Source organism: Crocodylus siamensis, chromosome 6, assembly GCF_052110815.1.
Source record: "Crocodylus siamensis isolate JL-2025a chromosome 6, ASM5211081v1, whole genome shotgun sequence".
Lineage (NCBI taxonomy): Eukaryota > Metazoa > Chordata > Crocodylia > Crocodylidae > Crocodylus > Crocodylus siamensis.
This window is the reverse complement of record NC_143400.1, coordinates 93,894,295-93,912,947: the sequence shown is the minus strand read 5'-3', so window position 1 is coordinate 93,912,947 and position 18,653 is coordinate 93,894,295. Positions and strand designations below refer to the sequence as shown.

Sequence of the window (18,653 nt, the reverse complement as noted above, 5' to 3'; positions counted from 1 at the left end):
GAGCCCTGCTCCCCTGGACGGTCCCTCCGGGACTGCTCGCCGCCCCGCGCCATGCCAGGCCTGGGCGGCCGCAGCGCACGGTGCGTGCCATCACGCTACGTGCCGCACACTGCGCGGGAGTAGTGGTCTGGCACGCTGGGAGTCCAGGTCACGCCGCAGTCCTCCTCTGTGCCCTCGGGTGCACCCTGCCTCAGTGTCCCCTAACTGCCGGCAGCATTTCCCGTGACTGATGTGTTCAATTGGATGTGCAAGCTCCTCCACATACGGACCGTCTCCTGTGCACACCAGCTGGGGGTACCACGAGGACGTGGCAGTAGGCCCTCAAAGTCGTACCCTGTGCCCATGTCTGATCCTGCCTTTTCACCCTGCAGCCAGGCACCGCCATGGTGGCTTAGCATCGGGCCCGCTGACAAGTCAGTTTACCTTTTCCAGCAAACAAATGATGACTTTCCTTGGGAAAAGGGCAAAAAAAGGGCATGAAATTGGGATCAGAGACAGAGACAGAGAGGCTCTTCCCGGGATTCGAGCCAGCAGCTGGGACTTTCCTTGGAGGGGTCTCCTCCAAGGAGGGAGAGGAGCGGGCCGTAAAAGCAGCGCGGTGTTTGGGCGTGGGGGTAGCAGCGGGAAGCAGGAGCTCAGAGAGTGCGGGGGGGCACGTGGCTCTCCGTGTAGGTGCAGGCGGGTGTGTAGGAGTGTACATGCCGCCAGGCACGGTACATGTTTCGGTGACTCTGAGCGTGGGTTTCCAACGGTGGGTGTGTCCGGGTGGGTATCTGAGTCAGAGCGGCTGGTGTCTGGCTTTGCTTGCGTGCAGATGTGTGCGAGAGCGTGTTGGAGGCTGGGGGCTGAGAGGAAGGGGGCTGGAAGGGGTGGTGTGTGCATGTGTGTGTGTCTGAGCTTTAGGGGGTGTGCTTTGTGCCAGGGTGCTGGAGCCGTCGCGTGGACACGGACAGGCCTGTAGCTGAGTTTCTCCATGTACATGTTGGGGTGGGGGCAGTACGTGCAGGCAGCTGAGTGTCTCTGGGTGTCTGTGTGCATGTGCGTGCAGCTAAGTTACTCTGTAAGTGTCTGGGGGATGCGCGGGTGTGTGGCTGAGTTTCACTGTATAAGTGCCTGTGTGTGTGTGCGTGCGGCTGAGGGGTGTAGCTGAGTATGAGTGTGTGTGTGTGTGTGTGTGTGTGTGTGTATGTGTGTGTAGCTGAGTCTCTGTGTGTGAATGTATAGCTGAGTTTGTGTATCTGGGGGCATGTACACAGCTGAGTGTGTGTGTGTACGTGTGTGTTTGTAGCTGAGTTTCTGTGTGTGGGGGCGTAGCTGAGTTTGTGTATCTGGGTGTGTGTAGCTGAGTTTGTGTATCATAGTTGTGTGTGTGTGTGTGTGTGTGTGGTTGAGTTTCTCCGTATATCTGGGTGTGTCCATAGCTGAGTGTGTGTGTGTGTGTATGTGTAGCTGAGTTTCTCTCAGTGTCTGTGTGTGCATAGCTGAGTTTCTTTATGTATCTGGGTGTGTGTGCATAGCTGAGCGTGTGCGTGTGTGTTTGCAGCTGAGTTTGTGTATCTAGGTGCGTGCATAGCTGAGTTTCTCGGTGTAGCTGGGTGTGTTTCTCGGGGTGCTCGTGTGCACGTGTGTGGCTGTTTCCCGGTGGACGTGTCCGGGGGTGGCGCGCGCGTGCGGGTACAGCCGGGCGTGCTGTAAACAGGTCGGGGCTGTGCGGCGCAGGGGAGCCTGCCTTGGCTCAGCCCGGGGCTGTTATTTCCCTGATGAAACAGATGCTCTCTGCAGCCCAACCTTTAACTGTTTCTGTCCGGCAGGAGGGCGCAGCCGGCGAGACGTGCCAGCCCGAGGCTCTCCCCCTCCGTGCCCAGACACGGGCCGAGGCTGTGCAGGAAATGCTGGGCCGTTCCCAGCGCCCGGGCGGGTTTAAATTTAGCACTGCCTCCAGCTCTTGTTGTGTAGCAGGGCCACGGGCCAAGCCCTCCGTGGTGCCTCCCTGCTCGAGGCCTTCCCCCGTACGTGGGCCAGCTGCAAATCAGCCCCACCAGGTCCCTGGGGCATCCCCAGGGGCTGGGGCAAGTCCGGCGGGACCCAAAGCCCTGGTGCTCCTTCCCTGCCTCGCTCTCTCTCCGGCTCCCGAGTCCTGTTACGGAGGCTGCTCACGTGTCCTGGCAGCATCGAGACGGCGAGCTAGCGCTGCCCGAGCCGGGGGCACCAGCTGCTCCGAGGCACCGGCACCGGTGGGACGAAGCGAGCTGGGCCTGCCCTGTAACAGCAACATCCCCTTAGGAGCAGCGCAGCACCAGGGCACCAACCTGTTGGCTCGTGGCTGGGAGCAGGCACCGACAGTCTCCAGAGGTGTGTTTATGCTCCCCGCCGCCCTGCGGGGAAGGGCCGTATCATTGATGGGGAGGCTCACGCACAGCAAGTGACCTCCCACAGCCACATGGACAGGTGTCCCGGGGCTGGGCTGGCAGCGGTCCGTCCGTCCGCACGTCCGCTCGCGGGACCCAGTAACTCATCTCGCATACGCTGCAGCAGCCAGCGGGGGATAACTCGTGGTACCAGACGTCACCGCGCTGTGCCCAGCAGGCCAATGCCTTATCCCGCTTTGTCCACACAGGGAAACTGAGGCACAAGGCAGGGAGGTGACAGACAGCGGCACAAGCCGGGGTGAACACAAGCTTCCTGCATCACAGCCAAGGGAACTCCCTGCCACAGGATGGCACAAGGCCTAGCTCTTAGGGGGGTTTATATGGAGACAAGAGCGCCCACAGCCTCGTAGGGGCAAACCCACATGTTTCAGGGCCTCTGCTACGGTCAGGAAGCAGCTCTGCCCTCCAGCCGCCACGTGTCCAGTACTGGCTCCTGGAGTGGACGGCCCAACCCCAGTCTGAGCTGGAAGGGCAATGCCCGTTCCCCCCACAGCCCAGTGGGAAGGTCAGGGGAGCTCGCTGTAGCATCCCCCCTTGATGCCACTGGATGAAAGCAGCCTCCTCTTTGCCTTCCCTTGAGATACCCACGACTGGAGCTGCTTGCTGCCAATACATGAGCCTGGCCCTGGGGGCAATAAGGGGCCGAGGGGCCTGGCGCTGTGCTGGAGAGCGGGGCATAGCCGGGCTCTGGGGATGGGCGCGGGAGGATTGGTGTGACTTTACCAGCCCACCACCTCCCACGTGTGGGTCTGCTTGTGTGTGGCCACGGCAGCCAGTAAGCGAGAGGCAGTGCCCTGCTGCAGCCTCCCCCCACCCCATGCCGTGACCCCCAAGGAAGACGACACTTCCTTTAGAAGCTGGCACATCCCAGTCTTTCTTTCCTTTCCCTCCCCTTTCCTGCACGCCGCGACCCGAAGGGCGACGGTTAGCAGTGCTGAAACGCACGTGGCCGTCGGTAGGCTCCAGAGTGATCGGCGCACATGCAGGAGCTGGTCACAGCTCTGAGCAGCCAGTGCCGGCTGGCTGCAGACGCAGGCAGAGGGAACAGCGCTGGGGTCCTTTCCGGGGTGTTTCTTAGCTCCAGACACTCATCGCTTTCCCTGGGGAGGGAGGCACGGCTTTCCGCGCAGCAACGGGCCCCTCCTGAAGGTACAGCAAGACCAAGCTATCACCAGGAGGGCCAGAGCTGTTCTGGGAGCTGAGATCCCTGCAGGGCCGAAGCCGAGGGCACAGGGAGCCACAGCCTGCTCTGGTAATGCCACGCACTGCGTGCCGCAGCCTTGGGCTCTCCACGCGGCGCAGTCTGGGCATCCCCATTTTTCCTCAGCCCCGTGAGCGCTGCCTTCCCCTGGCTGCCTGCCTGCAATCCTGCCGTCCATCTTCCCCTGGAGCAGGGATCAATATCTCCTCCGCCACGGCCCTGCCCAGCCTGCCCAGCATGGAGAGCCTGGCGCATTGCAGCTCCGTTCAGCAAGGAGCTCGGTGCTGGATGGGCTGGTGAGGCCGATGCCGCTGGCACGGGGCAGTGCAGGCACTGGAGAGTGTCTTTGCCTGCCAGACGGTGCAATATGCAGGGGGAATGAGCAAAGCGGGGCACACACCCTTACACTGGGCATCGCCCTTCCTGGCGAAGGAGGGGAAAGCACTATTTGCAGTGGGGGGAAACCGAGGCACGAGGAGTGCTAGGGGCTCACTTAGGCTCACACAGTAAGTCCATGGTAGAGCTAAGAGTTGGACCTGGCTCCCAATCTCCAGCTGCAATAATAACACCCCTCTCATGGTGGGGGGGATGACCTCTCCCGTCTTCCCCGGGCCCCACAAACCAGCCTCAAAGCCCACGACAGCCGGCAACAGGGCAGCAGGGATCAGTGTCAGCTCTCTTTGCAAAGAGCCGCAGGGACTGGCAGCTGGTCGCCTTCTGCACCAGGAGCCCTGGCAAGCATGGACGTGTGCACATGCACACGCAGGTGCACAGACACCCACAGGCGCACGTGGGTTTGGTGAAAAGCCGCCCGCCCTTTGCTCCAGGGACAGCTCAGGCCGAGGTCTTTGTCCCGCCTGCGCTGACCTGCCTTGGACCGTGTGTGACACAGGCCAGTGAACCAAGTCCAGAGCCCCCATGTGTCTATGGGAAGCTGACGGAGAGAGCGCAGGATGGCTGGGTTTTCTCTTCCAGCCCCAGCACCCGGAGTCAGGGGAGCCAGAGAGCACCTGGGCCCTTCTTGCAGGAGAACTGGAGGCTCCTGCACCCACAGCCCCAGAGGGCAGTCAGCAAGCGTGCCCTAAGCCTGACCCAACGGGAGGCAGTGCCCCAGCTTGGCCCTTGTGTTTGACATCTCACAATTCCTGTTCTCATGATTTGGGGCCTGCCCGGTGAGTCCTGGCCCTGCTACAGGCCTCCAGCCCCACCCCCGGCTGGAAGGACGTGGCTCAGAGTGCGGGGCCAGGGCCGTGGCACCTCCATGCACGACCGGGTCACAGGCAGAGGGGGCTGAGGGCAGGGTGACCAGCGCTGTGTGGATCTCTGCAAGCAGCTGTGCTGCAAAAAACAGGGCGGGCACTTGCAAACTTGGGCTGCAGGCAGGCGCCTGTGGATTTGAGGGCTGAAGCCAGAAACTCCCTGGCCCTGGATGCTGCTAGGTCCTGCAGTCCAGCTTAAGCATCAGTCCTGCTATCCAGAGGCTGCCCCCCTCCCTGGCCAGCCCCTGCCTCCTACTGCCCCTCGCCATCAGCCCAAGAGGCAGAGTTGCTCCTGGGAGCTCCCTCTCGTGCCCGCAAGACATGGTTGCAGCAGCTTGCTCCTGCCCTCTTCCATTAGTAGCAGACACGGCCTCCTGCACTGGCTGCATTAGCAAAGAGCCAGCTGCTCCCCAGGGAGCTCTGGGCTGCTGCGGGGCCAGGACCCCCCCTGCATTAAGGCACTACGTGCAGGCAGCCAACTAGATCCCCTGATGGCCAGGATCCTGCTACTGCAGCAGCTGGCAGGCTGCTGGGGTGTGACGGGTGCCATGCAGTGCCCGGCACCTCCTCCAAAGCCCTGCACGTGTCTCCGGTGCGGGGACAGCCTGTCACACCTGCACACACCCCTGCACACACTTCCATGTGCATTTCTGGGCACTCCCTCACATGCCAGGGGCTGGGCATCACCAAACCAGGCCCCGTCCCTTGCGGCAGGAGCAGGGTTGTGCCCAGCCCGCTAATATGCCTTCCAGACCCCAGAAGGGGCTCCTGGCTTCCTTCCACTGAAAAATCCCCACGCTGCAGCCCGAAGGGAGAACCTCCCACCCCTGCCTTGCATCGCTCTGCCTTGTCCCTCGGAGCGTGCTGCTGGAATCGGACCCACCCAGCCTGGTGCAGATCCAGGACCAATGGACAGAAATAGCTGACCCCGCAGCATGCAGTGATCTGCCGGGTCTCAGCACAGATCTGTCGGGCTCTTCCCCTGCCCGGGACACCGGCAACATGGAAAGGGCTTTGGGAGCAGCCTGTTTCCCTTGGAAGAAGCAATCTTAAATAATAAGGGTCCTGCTGATGTGAGCCTGGGCGACGCCTGAGATACTAGACCAGGAGATGCAGCTGGTTCTGGGGAGGGCCAGGGCCACTACCACTGCAGCACACCACCTTTCAGGACAGAAAGGGAAGACGAGGGGCAAGGGGGCAACATAGGCATGAGCAGGAGCAAAGGGCAGACCTAAAGGACCACGCACTCCTCACGCATCCCTTCTCCCCGGCTTAGTCCAGTTGGACTGTCAGCTGCTTCCTGCAAGGACCGTCCTGTATAGGCGTGCAGCACCTAGCGCAAGGGGTGTCATTGCGGTGTAACTACTCGTTGCTTTTTCTTGCAGCAGGGCACCTCCGTTGATGTCACTGCAAAACATGGTTCACCTCATGGAGGGTCAACGAAGGGGTTGCCCCTGTTTTCAGAGGTCTAACCTGGAAACAGAGCCAGCCCCTGGCCCCCGCGGCTGGCAGCTGCGCTAGCAGCCAAGGCAAAACCCGAATAACACCCACGTGCAATGTGTCGGTGGGCCGGCAGGTGGCACCGTCCCCCCACGCTTCGCCACGCAGCCCCCCAGTCCTTCCCCGCATCCTCCAGGAGCAGAGATGCAGGGGTCCAGGATGCCCATGGCCCTGGCATGACACACTTAAGAACTGGGTAAGGGAAACGGGGCAGCAGTAGGCGGTCCTGGATGGGGCTTCCTAAGGAGGAAACCAGGGCATTGCCGGGCAGGGTGGGCTTGAGCGGGTCGGGGTGGGTTTTTTGCGGAAGGGCAGAGATTTCATACCAAGATGGGCCTTGCAAGTGGGAAGAGAAAGCAGCCTCTCGAGAGCCGGGGCTGATGTCGGTGCTTTGCAGATGGCCTGGCGGGAAGGGGCAGCAGGGTCCTGGGGCTGGTTGCAGTGTCTGACCCGTGAGGTCTGGATCCCAGCTCGCTGCCTCCGAGTGCCAGGAGCTTCCCTGGTTCCCTGCGGGCCCCAGCTGCTGGCCTCTGGCACCTTGAAAAAGGATGTGGGGAGAAAACCTGGCAAAGGTAAAGAAAAGAGCCACAAAAATGAAGCCGGAGAAAAATGCCTGAGTGCCCTAATGAGCTCCATCTGCACAGCCTAGCAAGGGGGGAAGGGGCAGCACAGCCCTCCAGGGAGGTGAGCCCAGGGTGGAAAGGGCTTTTCAACCCAGCGGAGAAAGGCCGGATGAGAAGCAGCTGCTGAAGCCCGGAGTCGGACAAAAGCAAGTTATAAATAATGGGCAGAGTTGGCCGTGGACCAAACCCTTCCTCATGCAGAGTCCAGGCTGGGGCATCTCCTTGGGGGTCCCCGCAGCCCCTCAGCACGACAGCCTTTGCCCCCTTCCAGCTCGGGACAAGCTCGGGACAAGGGTCCCTCATTCCCACAGAGGACGGGCCGGCCCGCCTGCCTGGCCAACCTCACCCCCTCCCCGGTCCGGCTCGGGGGCCGCGTGCTGCCCTCACGCCGGCCCGGAGCGCCCCTGCTGCAGGCCCGTTGCCTGCGGTGGTCTGTCCCCAGCAGCAGGGCTCTCAGGCTGGGGCCGCCCTCCCCGGCCAGGGACATGGGCCCGCAAATACTCCTTATCAGCCTCCTGCAAAGCCGGCCGCCGCGCCCGCCTTCCTCCAGCCACGTCACCGCCACCTCGGTGCTGGAGCGCCGGGCAGTCGCGGCCAACCCTATCAGCGGCAGCCGGCCCCTGCACACACGGCCCCGCTAGGCAATAATTGACAGAGCTGGCTGCCCTGCTGTTATTTGCCTCCCGCTGCCAAGCGCTCCTGGCCAGGGTGGGAGATGACGCCCCAAAGGAGAGTGGACAAGGGGGATGGGGGGCAGCAATGCCTCTGATGCCACTTGCTGAGCACCCAGAGAGACAGGGCTTTCATGGTGGGGTGGCAGATAAGCCCAGGGAGGCTGGGTGACATGACCAAGGACACCCAGGGGAGCCTGTGGCAGAGGAAGGAATCAACTACCCCGCCATCTCCTGAGTGTCAGGATAACGCACTTCCTCTGCACTGGCAGCTCAAACAACGATGGTCTCTGCCTGTCCTCTCGCAGCATCTGATGAAGGGAATTTGGGTTCGCGCTCTTATGTCATGTCTTATTCTCTTGGTCCGTAAAGGTGCCTCTCTGCCCTGCCTTCTAGCTGTGACAAGGACTCGCCGGGAACTGGGCAGGAAAACTCCTTCTGTATCAGGGACAACCGCTGCCTGGCCTGTGCTGGCGGTGGGTGGGCACCCAGCAGCAAAGACTCCCCTCTCCGTCAACCACCGCAGCGCTCTGCAAGCCCTTGGTTGCTCGTGTCGGGAGCTCCGAGTGTGGGCAGATACAGTGAGTTTCTCTGGAGCTCAGCCTAGACCAGCTCTGTGGCAGAAGGCAGCAGAGCCCAGCGGTTAGGCTGCACCACTGGGCATCAGCGACACACGTGGCACCTGGAAAGCAGGCCACACAAGCCCACAGAGCTCCCCTCCGATCGAGGAAAGAGCAGCACGGATGGAAGTCTTGTCTAGCAACCCCAGCCCCAGGGAACTGGTGGAGCTGGGTTACATCACTGCCCCAGACTGGCAGAAAGCCAGGGAGAAAAGCTTTCGCGTGCCCAATGCAGCTTGGCTTTGAGCCCCTGCGACTCTCGCTTGCAGCGTGGGCTGCATGCTCCCTGCAGCCGCCGGCACGGCTAGGCGCAGCCGCAGCGGAGGCCTCGAGGTCCTGGTCAGCGTGGGAGCAGAGCCCTGCTGCTGAGCTCCCTCCACCCTCCCCGCAGCTCTGCTTCCCCGAGCCTTCGTGCCCAGCTAGCTCCCGGGGAGGCTCGAAGATGGGGTCGGAGGTCCAGCTCAGAGAAGTCCTGGGAACCACCCCCCGTAGAAACAGCTGTGTCTCTATCCGGTCACATGCGCGTCCCCTAATTTTAGCTTGAGAACAGGACCTTTAGCCGCCCGCGTGGCCCCACGTGACATCACCCCCCACCTGTGACATCATCACCTTCAGCTCTGATGTCACACCGAGACGGCTACAGGTGGCTTCTTAACCAAAAGCAATGCCTGTTGACACGCAAATTCCTGCTGCGTCTTACAAGGAGGAAAGCAGCCCTCTGGAGAGCACATTCCTCCCGGCTTGGGTAACAGCTCTGTGGCCGCACGAGTGCCATTAGCAGCAGCAGCAGTCAGGCTTGGGACTGCTTGCGCCAGTCACGCAGGCCCTTGGCTGGGAGCTCCACCCTCCGTCCCAGTGCCAGGTCTTTGATGCACTCGGGGCTGCAGCCGCAAGCGGGGATCATCCTCTCCCAGCCAGAGGCAGGGCTGGGTGCAGCAGCGCGGGGACATGCCAGCCCAGGAAGCATCAGCTCTTTTGCGCCAGGCTAGTGGTGAAATCCCACGGGGCTGTTTGCAAAGAGCCTCTGTGCTCAGAGGAACCTGGCTGGTATTCAACGGCCTCCTTGTCACCCCAATGCCTCTGTAACCAGCCGGGCACCAGCAGGGAGCTCCCAAAACGTGGGAGGAACCACACTTTTTAGTGGGCAGTGGTCCCGGCTCAGAGGTCCTTGGTCAAGACTCATGGGCTCCAAAACTGGGGCTCGAGATGGCAGGTATTCTGGAGGCTGGGAGGGCACTGCCCTGCTCCAGCCCGGCCCAGCTGGGTTAGGAGGAAGGGGCCATGCAACTGGAGAGCTCGGGGCTCCGCACTGGGCGTGGGAAGTGTCTCCAGTTCCACCAGCCATGCTCTGCACTGGTCAGCAGGGGTCAAACGGTCTTGGTCATGTCCCCTGATGTGACCCGGGGAGTGCCAGGCTACATTGCAACCAAGGGGACAGGATGGGCATGCCCAGGGTGAGTGCTACCCCTGGTCCGGGGGCACCCGCCTGGCACCGCGTGTCTGGGGGGAAGCATCTGGCCTTGCCTCCCTTCCCTGGCCCAGCCCAGGACCTGCTCCTACCTAGTTGCCGTCTCCCCGGGGAGGCAGCCACGGCTGTGCCAGGGCCGGGCTGGCAGCATCCGAGGTGGAATCCGGCCCAGCCAGCAGCCAAGAGCCAGCCCTTGCGGTAACCGGCATTTCAGGTCGGGGAAGCTGGGCCTGTCCAGAAGCACCAGGCTAACACAGGTCTTGGGCCAACATGCCTACACCTGCCCCCACCCCTCCAGCCCGCCAGCCAGCATACCCCTCCCCATCCCGAAGGCAACTGGCTCCCACCGCAGGCTCCCTCCTTGAAGTCTCTGCGCCTCCGGGGCAGGTGGGGGCTCAATGGGGCATGGGGGCATCGCAGGGCATGGGGGAGCAGGGTGGGGGGGAAGGCAGGGGACTCGGAGCCTGGGGGTATCCCCCAGCCACTCAGCCAGTGGTGGCAGAAAGGGACATTGTCCCTTTAAGTCCCAGAGCCCCGGCACAATGCGGGCTTTGTGTCAGGCTTCGCGGAGCCTTTCCTCGCCATCTCGAGCAGGGCTTTGTCCCGGGAGAGGTTGAGACATGCATGGGCACGAGAGCGCCGGGCTGCCTGCAGCCTGGGGCTCCTGCTCCCGTGCACGGGCTGCCCCGGGCGAGGGCAGGAGCAGCCTGGGGCTTGGCTGCCGGGGAAGCAGGTGGCACCCGTCTCCCCCCGAGAACGTGGGGGGACGGCGCCTCGCGTCTGGCCGCGGGCAGGCTGGCCCTGCCAGGTCCCCAAGGGCCATCGGGCGAGGCTGAGCCGTGCCCCGGGAGTGTGGATGAGGCGATAGGGCAGGGGCAGGGGCCACGTGCCACGTGCCGTCGGGGACACGACTGCCTCTGGCCCGTCACGAGGACGGCAGGTCGGGATTGAGGGACACCGGTAGGGCTGGGCTAGGAAGGGCTGCAGGGGGCAAGAAGGGGCACGGGGAGGGGGCTAGCAGAGGGCTGCCGGGCAGGTGCTTGGAAGCCATAACCCCCCTTTTGGGGATTAAGAGTAAAGCCTCCAGGACTTGGGAAAATCCCCCTCCTGCAAGGATGCCCCCAGCGAATCTCCGTCCAGGTCTCGCCGTCAGCTGTCACCATCTCGGCCGTCAGGGCTGGGAAGAGGCCTTGAGCTGCTGCAGCTCTTGGCTCATGGAGGAAGGAGCATCCCTCCAGCGCCGGGAAGGGCCAGGCTTCCTGGGGGAGGACACGGGTGCCCCAGGCCTTGAAGGACCCCCAGGACCAGGCAGGACCCAGCCTGCTCCTCCTGCCAAAGGCCTGGACGAGGAGGAAATGCCTGTGCCTGGGCTCCCCTTCCCCCCGAGCAGCTGGGCACTGCGGCAGGCTCTCTTCCGAGAGCCACTGGCTGGCGGTGGCGGGAGCAGCGCAGCCCTGAGCATCCTAGAAGAGGCAAAGGCAGCTCACGATGCTCCAGGGGCTAAGCGGGCTCCGCGAGCATGAGGGGCTTGCCGGCTCTCGGGTGGGCGAGGGGGACTCAGAAGGCAGGACCTGCCCCTGAAGGCAAAGTGGCATGCTATTTTGCCAAGAGGCCTGCCTCGCAGGCCTTCCCGGGGGCTCTGCACTCCGATTTCTGGGCCCCAGCATGGTACACGCACCGCAGCGAGGTGTGAAAGCTGGGAGCAGGAGCTGTTTGGGCCCCCCATGCGCTGAACTTGCCCGGGCTTCGAGACTCCTGCCAGCTGTGGTGCAGAGGTGCCAGCCATGGGGAAGGTATCCAGGTTGCGAAGAAATTAAACAAGACTTTTTGCAAAAATCTTGTTGGTCTAATAAAAGATATCCTCTCTACTACGAGTCCTCATTGCCAGGGGGAATGCAGCATCCGGGCACGTGGGACTGAGCGGACCCCAGGGATGCCATTGCTTGGGAGCCCTTCTAGCTCCAAACACGCCTGGGCTGCCCGGGTATACTCGGGGCAGGACGAGGAGCCCGCAGGGGCTGTCCGGCATCCCTGGCACACAGGGACCACCCGGGCATCGGCTGTCACAATCCCACCGGAAGACTGCAGCACAGTTCACACCCATCCACCGCATGCCCTTAGGGAGCAGCTCCGCTCACTAGCAGGCTGTCACCCTCTGTGACCGGCTGCTAGCAAGGGCAGGGAGGAGGGAGCCAGCATGTGACCATGTGGGACTTTCCAGGGGTTGGTGTTTCACAGTCGAATAAGGGATGCCAGGAGCTGGGGCTTCCGGATTCAGGCCCTGCACATCAGCGGGCCCTCGCGCCCTGCAGTCTCTGCTCTCCTAAGCACCCACCCCTCACTGCCTGCCTGTTAACAGATGCCAGCTGTGCTTGGGCTCCCTTTTGGCAACGAGCTTCCCCTTGCCCAACACCCTACCACCCTAATCTGTCCCCAGGCCTCTCCCTTCCCTTGCATGAGCAGTGCCATAAGTGCGTGCACCTGTGCGCACCACCGCCCTCTGCTCACCTGTGTGTGCCAGGCCTTGGCTAACAGCCCCTGGAGAGGCCCCCTCATTGCAGGGATGGGGCCTGCCTGGTGGAGCATGCCTCCCACCCCGCCCAAGGAGCTCCAGGTCGCTGTGGCACAGACAGCTGTGACTTCAGGTGATGCTGTTGGGTAAGGGCTGCTCCCATAGTCAGGGCAGCCAGGTAACCCCGCATGGGTGAAGCTGCTGCATTCACTTTCTGTTGCAAAGCCCCACCTTCCCCATCACCCTGCTGGGAGCTGGGGGTGGGGAGGGAAGAGCAGGGTGGGAGCAGGGCAGAGCTGGCACCGGCACAGCCCATGAGCTTGCCAAGCAGCACCGGTCCTGTCGGCCCGTGGGGCTGGCGTTTACTGTTTCATGATTCCTGCCTCAGCGGCAGATTTTGGAGGGCAGCCCCAAGGTGAGCACATCCCTCGCAAGCACTGCCACGGATCTGAGACTCGCAGCTCCCGTGGGAGCGCGCTGTGCTCAGGCGCACGCCACGTCAGGCCCCTGCCTGGCTGCCGCGGCTTATCAGCCCCGTGCTTTGCATTGGGTGCAGCACCGGGCGCTCTGCTCCCCGAGCCAAATTCTGCCTTGATACGCCTCCAGCACGGAGGGGTAACCAGGGTGGCCTAAAGACATCTCAAGCATCTGGATTTGTGCCCAGTGCAGCCCAAGCTGAGCCAGTCAGTGCTATCACCACACTCCAGGGCCTATGTTGCCACCTCAGTACTGGAGCCCTGCCTCGCCACCCCACAGCACGTAGCATGCCCCGCACGGCAGCTCCGCTCCCCGCTGCATGCAGACAGGAGGCCCCGATCCCCTCCAGCGACCAGGAGAGAATCGGGGGAACTCCTGCGTTTTTAATCGAATGCATAAGCAAACCACCTGCCCCGGGGCCCCTTGGCCAGGCCGGCAGGGCAGAAGCACAGAGTTCATTGCTGCCACTCTCAGCCTTGCAGCTTAGCTGCTTTGATTTGAACCAAGCTGATTAGCCAGGTCTGGGTCTTTCGCGCCGGCCTGTCAGATCGCAAACCCGAGCGCTGGAGCTGCCGTCTGAAAGGCAGCCAGGGTCACGGGGTCAGGAGTCGGGACGCCCGGGGTCTCTTCTCCGCTGCAGGAGGGATCCTTGGCACAGCGGGAAAAGGGAGTCTGAACCCCCCGGCCTCCACCCTGGCTTAGACAAGTCACTTATTTGCCCGCCTCAGTGTTCCCACCTGCAGAATGGGTTGAAGACCACCCATCGCAGCCGGGGAAAGTGTGAGGTGCGGCACTTCCAAAGTGCTCCAGCACCTCCGACGGTGATGGGAGGCACTGGAGCGAGCTTGTCCGACACCTGCCACATCCCTCCCTTAATCTGGGGACCCCGAGGCACCGTGCCCTCCCCAGGTAATATCTAGCAGCCCGCCTCCTCAACCCCCCACTCCAGGGGCCTCAGGCCAGCTGCCTCCCCACAGCCAGGCCAGCTGCTTTGTATCAACTTTGGGCTTATTCTCAGAGCGGGGCGCGATTTTGGGGGGCGCTGGGCCAGCCCGGCAGCTCTCGGCCAGCCCGGGGGCCAGCTTCAAATCTGCTCGCTGCAAAGCCTCTCCGATGGCAGGGCAGGGACGGTGCTAAGGGCCCCGGGGGCAGGATCAGGGCCCCCTCCCGTCTCCCCACCCCGGGGCCTGCGGCACGCAGAGGAAGCCCCGCTCCGCGCCGCCTCCCGCTGGCATCCGTGTTTTCTCTCCAGCCCTTTGTGTGTGCATGCGTGTGCGAGGCTGTGTGAGATCAGCCGTGGATCAGGTTGCTGCCTGCCTTCCTCCCCCGCCTTCCCCGCTCTCCCCGCCTCCCCGGCCGCCATTTCGTAGCTCCCGCTTCTCCTGCTCGGCCTGCACATCATGGACGCCTGGATTCAGGCACAACAAAGAGTCGGCCCGGGGGCCGGGGGCCTGGCCCCGAGCCCCCGCGTGCTTGCGCTCAGCAGGGCCCCGTCCCGCCCCTGGCAGGCATGGCCGGAGGGCGCGAGGTGGCTGGGGAGAGCTCCTCGCTCCCCTCGAGGCGGCGAGCGGCACCAGGGCAGGCACACGCACGGAGCGGAGAGGTTGCGTGTGCTCACCGCCGGCACACGCGCTCACCCCCGCCGCCACGGACACGCAGAGTCCCCGCACGCCCACCCACCCCGTCACGCATGCAGCTGTGTTGTGGGCTCCCCGGTCACACCCACACCTGGTGACAGACGTGTGCCATCCACGCAGGCAGGGAGGATCATCCATCACATGCTGTCCCACATGTGCACTGGGCACACGCACCCCCCATCACATGTCTTCAGACAGATGTGTGTGTGTGTATATATTTATAAGTCTCACTCCTCCGTGCTAGGTGCACAAGCGCAGCGCTCCCCCGTGGGAAGGCTGCCGTGGACACCCGGTGTGCACACGCAGGTGCCTGGGCACACGGAGAGCACGCCGGCTGTGCAGTCGCACTGATGCGCTCGCTCCCCTCGAGCACAGCTTCCTCCCTCCCCCTCCGTGCTCGCAAAGCCGACAGGTCTCGTTAGTCACAGCCGCCGGAGGTGACGAGCCGCCGGAGAGCCAGATCCGGGCAGGGGCCTGGCAGGGCCGGCAGCCGAGGACGCGTCAGGCTCTGAGATGAGAGAGGAGAAGGGAAGAGGGGATGGCCGTCCTGCAGCCCCACGTTGCCGCAGAGGGACCTGCTCTGGGCTTTCCCCGCACGCGGGCAGAGAGAGGCACGCGCACCGCCAGGCCGATGCTCCCAGGCGTTGCAATGCCACCGCCGGCCCCACCGTCTTTGGGGTTTGCCCCAGCTCCGGGAATCCTGTGATCTTTGTCTCGCGATGGCAGAAGAAACCTCGCTCCTAGATGTCAGAACCAGAAAGCAAGAACCACAACGGGCTTTTTCATTATTATTATTATTTTTCTAAATCTCCTAATTGTCGGGCCGGTCATTTTTGCAGGGTGGCTGTGACTCCGGGCCCTGGCAACGCCACGCACAGGCAGCAGTTGTGCTATAGGGACTGTGCATGTCACACGCTATGCACATGGCAAGCTCTCAAGTGTTGCCAAAGTATTTACAAAGAAGGAAGGAGAGCCGTGACCTCAGGGGCCTGGTGGAGGCAGCAACTCTCTCCCTGCAATGGGGCCGGGTCTTCCCATCACGAATGGATCGGGTGCCACCAGGCACGTCAGTACGGGGCACGCACCCCCCCCAGAGACATGCAGAGAGCAAAGCTGAATTCGGCTCCCAGTTTGGCTTGAGGTCTGAACCCGTATTCCCTTTACCCTTCGCCGTGGCGCCAGGACGCATGTGAGCGAGATGTCAGGGCGCCCCTCGGAGCAGGGAAACCGAGGAGGGAGTGGACGCACGAAATCCCTCAGCAGTCGATGTGTCCCACCAGCGAGTGATGGACACCCGGTGTCAGCCCCTGTCGTGTGTAGCGGGGCTCGCCCATGGCCCTGGCTCCCTGCAGGTCGGGCAGGTGGCATCTCCAGTAAAACAGCACTCCCTCCCTACCCTGAAGACAGTGGCGTTGCTGCGGGCTCGGAAGGAAGAGCCCCGCCAACCGAGTCCCCGGCGTTGCACCCCCTCGCGCTGCTGCAGGACGTGGGCTCGGCACCGTTTCGTGGCTTCCCCCACCCCACCTGGCCGTTAGAAAGAGGAACTCCCCGGTGAGGCCTGTCCTTTCGTCCTCCCCGCAGCTTCCGCCCCGGCCTTGCTCTAGCAAGAGTCCTCTCACCGCAGCTGCTGGCTGCAGGAAGCCACGGGGGAGAGCTGCACCGTGCTCAGCTCCCCTGGCTGGGGACCGATCCCTGCTAGTGCAGCAGGGTCACCTCTCTGGCTCCCGGCAGCCCCAGCCCTCATCGCCGCGTCCATCCACGGGCGTCTCTGCAGCCACCGGAGCACGCGTGGCCCTGGGAGCAGGTGGGGAACGGCCAGGAGGTGATAACTGCCCCGTCGCGAGCGGAGCAGCAGGCCCAGCCGTGGCAGAGAGCAGCCAAGGAAGGGCTCGGGTGGGGTGTGGCGGGCAGGAAGGATTTGCTGCAGGACACTTCCTCTGCAGGTGGCTTTCTCGCATGCAAACGAGCAAACCTGCTTTCAAACAAATCAGGCCTTTCGCTGAGAGGGGAAGGCAGGACGCGAGTGCGATCTCGGGGAGAGAGAGCGCTGTGTGCGTGCCTCTCTGCTGCCGGGGGGCACAACATGGCAGTCGCCGCCAGCGTTGCAATGGGGCCAAAGAGACCCCGGAGCTCCCCTTGGCGAGCAGGCTCGGGTCTGCTTCGGACTCCAGCGGAGACTGCCGTTGCACCAAGGATGAGCTTGCCCGGGGAGCTGCGTGTGACTGCTCCTACCCTGCCTCTGCACCCTCGCAGGGAGAGGGAGGGGTGTTCATCATGCCCAGCAGGCTGTCAGCCCCCTCCAAGGCACTCCCGGACCCGGGACAGTCCCTCGGGCGTGTTGATGAGTCAGGGGTGATGGGCAAGGGCTGCACTTTCCTCCAGGACGCACCGCCTGGGCGCGTGGAGCCTCTCCACGGGGCTCCTCCTTTCTACGGGACTTGCTCGCCTGCCTCACCGCAGCTCTTCTTCACCTTCCCCCGGAGAGCCCGCTGCGGCCTGCTGCAACCCCTTCTGGGCAGGTCCTCCCTTATCCCATCCGGAGACCCAGCCACAGCCCCCAGCACCTCCCAGGTCAGGGGCTGCCGCTTCCACTTCTCTCCCACCCGCCTGTCTCTCGTTAACCTGGGAGGAAACGAGGCCTTGCACGATCATAAAGGCTGGGCTGGTGGTGTCCTGTATCTGGTGCCGACCTATGCGATCAGCTGGAGCTGCTCTGAAATGCTTCTGCCCGAGCCATGCTCATCATCCTCAGCACAGGCGCTGCTGGAGCCTGCCTGGCAGAGGAGCTGCCCCAGCTGCAGCACCCAGCATTTCTCCAGCACCTCCTGCCCAGTGATGGCATGAAACATGGCAGCATCCCTCTCCCCTAAGGCTGGTGAAAAGCAGGGTGCGGGACCACACCGGCGTCAATGCTATCCACCCCCCTTGCACAGTCTAGTCAGTGATCTTGGCCGTGACCCCCTAAACGCTCTGAGGAGTGGGCGAGAGGGGCTGGCAATGTTCATGGCGCCTTCTGGACGCAGCTGCAGCCCAGCTCTGTAGCAAACCCATCCTCCTTCCCTAGAAGAGGGGTTTCCAAATGGGGGCCCAGGCCCCTGGGCTCTGCGTGACTTGGATGAGGCACGCTGGGTCTCTGCCCCTCGCGCCACCCCCCCGACACCGCTGCCTCTCGGGGGTGGGGTTCGGAGGCTTCAATCTCTAACGTTTGCAAAGCGCTGGGAGACCGGCTGGAAGATTTCCGGCTCCTGGGACTGTCAGCTCCTCCCCTGGGGGAGGAAATTAGGTGGCTGGCCACGGGAGAAGAGAAGGCGGGAGGAGGAGCGGTGAAGCTGCACAAGCCTTTGGGTCGCTCTCGCCTGCCTGAACGCCGCTCCGAACTTCCCGCCAGTGGCAGGGATGGAGCTCGCAGCCTTTCGCCTCCAAAGCTCAGGGCTGGAGGACGGTGGCTGTTGTCCCCATAGGGACAAGGACACACGTGGGCTCTGCGGGGCCCAGGGCACACGGCAAAGCAGTGCTGCTTGGATCCAGTAGAGGGCAGCGGTGTTTGCATGCACACGTGCACGTGCACGCAAACACATGTACACACATACACACGCCCTTATGATGCGGCAGTAAGGAGTCGGGGGGAGGCGGCTGTGGCACCCTGTGGCTGGAGAACTGCCCCAAATGCCCGTCGAGGACTCTGGCCCGGGGCTTGGATTCGGGTGGGCGGGCGATGGTCTTGAAGTGAGGCTGGAGGACGAGGCTGGGCCTGCCTCCGTGGGGCACCCAGCGCACCCCTGGCTTCCCCCCGCAGCCGGCGGAGGGATCTGCTTCTGCACTTGTGCCCTGCTTTGTGGCAGGGGCCGTGGGCAGCGTGTTTACCAGGCTCTTGCTGTGCAGCTGTCCCGGCTGACAATGGCACAGCCGTGGCCAGCACAGCATGGCCTGCCAGGGTCAGAAGAAGGGAAAGCGAGCCCCTCGCTGGCTCGTGGAAATGCCCCGCAAGACGGTCAGTGCAGGCGTCTGCCTGGCTCCGAGCAGACTCAGGTGGCGTGATGCTGTGCCGAGCCCGCCCGTGCGGTGCCAGCATGGCATAGACGAGGGACGTAGGCGCTGCCACCCTGCTCTCCACCCCAGCTGCCTACTGCCCCCCTCCTTGCCCCTGCTTGGAGTCAGGGCACGCTGCGTCCCCAGATAGCAAAGGAAGGAGACGCGATCCCCCTGATCCCACCCCACCGGCCGGCGTTTCAAAGGGCCCCGGGCGCTGTGGACTT

General features: G+C 63.4%; 1 long non-coding RNA gene across 1 annotated transcript; it reads left to right on the top strand.

The window, feature by feature from the left end:
* The first annotated feature begins 1,362 nt into the window (after positions 1–1,362).
* Positions 1,363–11,639, top strand: LOC149863219 (uncharacterized). Its single transcript, XR_016443174.1, has 2 exons — positions 1,363–6,585; positions 8,056–11,639. It is a non-coding gene; the product is annotated as an uncharacterized LOC149863219 (long non-coding RNA).
* Positions 11,640–18,653: the final 7,014 nt, after the last annotated feature.